Genomic DNA, 6,298 nt, shown 5'->3' on the forward strand with positions numbered 1-6,298 from the left:
CAGGAAGTCCCCAGTTTGAATCTTGCCTCTGTCATAAACTTACTAGGCTGCATTAGGCAAGCCAGTCTCCCTCGGGCCTCAGTCTCAGCGACACATCTGCAGTACGGGGATAATAATATTGGTCAACCATCCATGATTCTTGTAAGGATATAGATAAATGCTAAGTATAATAGTCATTATTATTTATATAATGCATCTCAAATGCTACTATATTGCATCACAGTAATTCTTACAACAGCCCTTTATGGTAGGCAGTATTATTATTCTCTTGTTGCAGGGAGCAGAGTAGTTAGCTCAAAAGCCGAAATGGATGCTTCTAATCTCTTTTTCCTGAATTCCTCTTTTTTAAAGCAAAAAGAGAAGGTGAATGTGTGAACCCAGGGCTTGCTTTGGCTCATTATGAACTCTGCCAAAATAAGGCGGCTTCATATGTTCATATAAGGTGAGATCAGAACAGGGAACTTTCTGGTTCAGACTCAGCTTACATTCTTAGCCCAATATAACAACAACTTGTAATCAAAAACACAGCATGAATTGTTTTTGTTTGTTTGTTTCCTTCTGTCCACTCCTAAAAATCAATCTAGACCAAACTATTAGGTTAGAAATACTAACAATCTAAAACAAGTAATACAATATTTGCACGTAAGATGTACTTAAAGATCTGCTTATTAAAAGAACCTGCAGCCACTAAATGCTTGCTCTTATGAAAAGATCTTGCTTCTGGAGGGATGCAATGAGAAGAAAATATGGAAACAACACTGCTCCTTTTCCTAATTTGTGTAGGTGCAATTGACCTCTCCCAAATGGACTATGGCATCCCTGACTTCTATGAGTCCTGCACTATGGCTGAGATCATAGGCACACTTTCTAGGGCATAAGGTCTATTTAACACAGTGGGACTGCTGAGTAAACATGCGTAGAATTATGCTGCACCCAGACCTCTGTCTAAAACTCTTACACGTTGGGGGGGGGGGGGATCAGAATCGTCAAGCTAAACCCAAAGGGAGCTGAGGTGTTTACCTCTGCTTTGAGAGAAGGAGTAAATGGTGATGCGTTGACTGAGGGAACAAAAGGTTCATTTGGAATTATTTTTTACAGCTACAGTAGACCTAGAGTAAGACTTATAGAATCATAGAATCATAGAATAGCAGAGTTGGAAGGGGCCTACAAGGTCATCGAGTCCAACCCCCTGCTCAATGCAGGAATCCACCCTAAAGCATCCCTGACAGATGGTTGTCCAGTTGCCTCTTGAATGCCTCTAGTGTGGGAGAGCCCACAACCTCCCTAGGTAGCTGATTCCACCGTCGCACTGCTCTAACAGTCAGGAAGTTTTTCCTGATGTCCAGCCGGAATCTGGCTTCCTTTAACTTGAGCCCGTTATTCCATGTCCTGCACTCTGGGAGGATCGAGAAGAGATCCTGGCCCTCCTCTGTGTGACAACCTTTTAAGTATTTGAAGAGTGCTATCATGTCTCCCCTCAATCTTCTCTTCTCCAGGTTAAACATGCCCAGTTCTTTCAGTCTCTCTTCATAGGGCTTTGTTTCTAGACCTCTGATCATCCTGGTTGATGGATGATAACTTGATGGAGTTATTGGGCACTTTTGGCATACAAAAGTGATGGATTTTCCCCCATTTCCTTATCTCTCTTCCAACATGGTTCCAGACTGTATCCACACTAAAAATTTAAGAATTAGGAATCCCAGACAATCCAAAACATAATTAGTTGAAAGTACATTCCATTGAAATCAGTGGCAAGTAGATCCTCTAGGAACAAACTTTTAAGGCAATGGTGCGAAACCTTTTCCATATTTGTATCACAATATATGTATGGCTTAATGTATTGCGGCAGGAAATGTTGAGAGAATGAAACATTATTTTACAATAATAACAATCATAAGTACATCTGTTTCCTCCCTTGAAATCTTTTGCTGAATTCTATTAAAATTATTTCCCTTCTATTCCACTAAAGAGTTGTCCTTTCGAATAAGCTCTCTGTAAAGAAGAAGGGTCGCTTTTTTAAGCAAACACGTTATTTATCAAGAGAGTGCCTTGAATCCACCATTACAGACAACTGTTATATATGTAAGAAATTGAAATTGAAGACCATGGAATTGCAACAACATAATTTCTTCTTCTTCTCTCAAAAGTATTTTTCCCCCTTTGGGCAGACTGTGATTGTAACTTCTAATGACACAAAACTTGAAGGGAAGTAGAAGAAGACTACAAACAGGTTTATAAGCCTATCAGCAGGAATATGTGGCTACAAACTGCTGAGTAAATGAAACAGCCTGCTTCCTAAGCCTGAGTTTGTGAGTCTTATGTCAAAGCATTTGGGGTGGGGCCCAAGCACCAGGCGGTGTTAGGAATACCTGCTGAGTCCTAATTGGTGCCCACTGTTGTTAATGGCTTCCTGTGGCTGAATGTTTACTTGTCATTTGTTTTGAGCTTTGTTTCTCAGCTAGCTGGGAGGAAAATACTGACCAAAATTTTATCTCCTTTTTATTCCTTTTTTAAAGTGTATCCCTAGTCATAAAGTACCCTTCTGCAAATTGTCTCATGATACAAAATACCTGGAGACCATTCCACAATCAAGTAGTTACATGGTAAGGTGCAAGTCTCTACTTGTTGTTGTTGTTGTTGTTTAGAAAATGCTACACATACTAGAAACTATTCCAGGAAAGATTATGTCTTTCCCCCTCTGGAATACCTGGATGCTCACTATAGAAAGGTAGCTATGCAGATGACAAGACCTGCCTCCTGCCCTGGCCATTGGCTCTGTACCTATCACTGCCAGCCATGTGAGGCAGAAGGGGCAAATACTAGAGTAAAGCAGCCTGCAGATCTGGATTGCAAGGACTGGCGACCCAGAAAAGAACACATCTGAATTTTATCCTTCTTGAGTTTCTGGCAGTGGTTCTGAAAGGAATTTAATCCATACTGGGCATTAGTCCTGGGCATTAAAACCCTCTGTTTACCCAGACAGCAGGCATGCTATTTGTTTACATTGATCTCAACATTCCCATGCGTCCTACCAGAAGTACTGGGTCTGAAGGACAGCAGCTTCAATGGTTCCCATCTACCCTATCTGTAATAATTTCCCATCTTAAATCTGTCCACTTCCCCCCACAATTATTAGTACTAGTAAGACAGGCATTCGCTTGATTGCAAGACAATAATTTTGAACTACTAATTTAAAACTGGGTACTGCATAGCTATTGGAAGATACCAGCTTTACGTTATAGCGTACCAATGGAGTAAACAGGATACCTGTATAAATCTCTGACTTTTATGCAAATCTTCTTAGGGATCTGCCCTTATGGAGATTTATTTTGTTTTGTAGATCCTACAAATAGATCCTAAACAGCTACTCACAGACCTTTGTAAAAATGCATCTTATCTTCAGGAACTACCTCTTAATCTACATATCTTTCTGTTCTTTCTCAAATGCAAATTTTCACTTTTGGATACAAAACAGGAAAACACTTCATAATCATGGGTTAAAAATACTTTCCTTCCAAAAGTGGTCTGTGCGCTGATACAATATATTCTCATCCTTTTATAATTGTGTGCATTTTTCTCTAATAAAAGATGAACTGACAGGTGTGAGAGATCTATTTTCCTCTACGGATATACATGTTATGCTTGTAGCACTGTTAGCAGGAACCTGGCATTCATTAACTCATTTGCTTCCAATTGATTGATTGCGGAAAATGAAATAAGGATATCTGAAGAAATATAAAGTATTTTCACTTTTTGCAGGAAGAAAAAGAAGTTTAGATTCACAATGGCTTATTTATTCAGATTCTATTTAATTAACCACCTCCTTTATTTTGCATACCTTGGGGTGTCTGCTTAATGGGAAACTAACTGGTTAAAATCTACCATAGCATGATCGGTTATGCTGTTTTTTATTTGTAAATAAGCATTTCCCGTGAACTGCTGCAGTACAAGTAGAATTACAGTACATAGTTTTATGGCTGGAGGTGTTTGTTTTTGATACCCACAGAAATTTTAATCTACACATCCCAAACCAGTATTTTAAAGCTATTTGAAATTGCCTTTGTGTAGAAGCCAGTTCTTTATTTAGTAAAAAGCATAAAATAGTGTAAATAGCATAAAATCCATGTCTGTTAAATTGATAACTATCAGATATATCCAGCTAATGTGATGGCTCTTAATCTGCAAGTGGGTGAAATAGGATACTCATATGCTTTCTTCCTTTCCAGCTAATGCATATGCCATAATATGCAAAGTACACTAGAAGGGAAACACAGATTTCTCAGATCTCATTTTAGCAGAATGTTTCCGTTTCCTTTGGAAGTCTTGCAAAGTCCTGTCCAACCAACAGCTATGTTGGAAAAAAGTTAACCCCAAACCATAATTATTCCCATAAGAGTCAATGGCCACATTCAGACAACACGCTAAACCATGCTGCTTAACCACAAAATGGTTAATGGAATGCATGCATTCCGTTAACCATTTTGTGGTTAAGCGGTTTAGCGTGCTGTCTGAACAGAGCCAATGTCTGATTAATAAAAGATGTGGCACTTAACAAAATGTTATTTTGAGGCTTCTTAACTAATAATGCATTTTTCCACATGCTCTCTGTCATTCTTTCTCCAATGCTTTCCTTTTAAGATTATTGGTTTACAGAATGAATTAACTAAACTTGGAATCATAAAGACCCAGCAAGATTATGAAAACTTTTGGAAACTTGCCCAGGAGGGCATTCATGGATGTAAGCTCAAAGAAAAGCTGCCAGATATAAAAACAAAAAGCTGAGTATTGTTATAAGTATACTACTTCTGCATAGCTCATCATCATAAAAAAATAATATAAATGTAAATAACTCAATGGGAAGCAGGTTCATTCAGATCAGTGTAATACCGGTCACATTTGAATGGCACTTTAGGCAACGGAGTGGGGGGGATATGCAACTCACTACTTTACTGGTGCTCCCCACACAACATGTTGCCCCACCCCCTGTCACTCGGCTGAAACTCCCATTATCCTTCCAGGCATTTGGTGCTCCTCTCTCCCTCCCAGCCCTGTCCCAGCATGCATTGCAAGTTTTGCCATCTATAGAGGAGTGGCTGGAGAACTCTATGGCCTACCTAAATCAACACAATGAACACTTGCCTCTTTACCACCCCCCAGTTTATTATCGTATCATCTGAACCCAGCCACAATCATATTGAACAACTCTTTTACCTTGATAACTTCCTCCATCAATAATTTTCCCTAGCTGGGATTCCAGATTCAAAAATGTAAGTCTACAACCCCAGCTAAGGGAGACCTACAGGAGGAAAGTGGCAGGTCAGGGAAGGATTAAGCACTTTCCTCCCACCTGCCAACACTTGTCTGGAAATTGCCCCTGTAGATGCTGCCTTTCAGTCAAAAAATGATGGCTGGCCTTTGGGAAATGTTGATTGGCTGATGAAATGAAGTAAAGATTCAGCAGCAAATGACTTTTTTTTAGTTTACAAAAATGAATTTAGTTATACTATTTTAGAGACTCAAAATAACTTGTGTTTTTAATCTACAGTGGTTGCTACTAAATCTTTGTCTGTCTGCACCTCAACAAGAACCAATCTACTGCAACCTGTTAATGGCTTTATAAACAGTAGCCAGCTGAAAAAAGTAAGCAACCTTGGATTTCTAAATGCTGTTTGACTCTGTGAACTCACTGTTCAGGTATTAGTAATAAACCACCCAGAATCCGTTGGCTGTTTTATGGTTGTGGGTAGTTTGTTATCTACGCCAATACCCCATCCTCACCAGGTTCATATGAGCCTACAAGTGGAGGCTGCATTATGGACTGGGATGTGCACAGGTTCTCCCTGCCTGTGCCACAAACCACAGTGGCTTATTTAAGCCACCATGGCTCAGATTGATTATGCGATCCAGGTCACTGAGTATTGTGCGTGACGTGGTGAAACCAATTGGCTGAGCACAGAATGTTCACATAGCACAGAATCTTTACAGGCATGCCAGGTATTCAGAGATCAAAGCTCATGAGATATCTGTAATCTAGTTTCTGTGAGAGAAATGAAAATTGTCAGTTTGGTTGGGAATAAAACATTACAGTAGAGCAATAGGTTTATTCTGGTAGGCTGAGGGCAGGAAACATATCACCAATATAGTAGGGAGCCTAGAGGTAAGATGGAAGAATGAAGAGCCCACAGTGAACCAAGAAATAGGAATCTTATGGAATGAGATGAAGGAGAAGGAGACTTGAGGAAAAAGAGAGAGACGGAACTGAGACAAGGATGGGTGTGGGTAGGAGACTCCATTTCAC

Source organism: Elgaria multicarinata, chromosome 4 (assembly GCF_023053635.1).
Source record: "Elgaria multicarinata webbii isolate HBS135686 ecotype San Diego chromosome 4, rElgMul1.1.pri, whole genome shotgun sequence".
Lineage (NCBI taxonomy): Eukaryota > Metazoa > Chordata > Lepidosauria > Squamata > Anguidae > Elgaria > Elgaria multicarinata.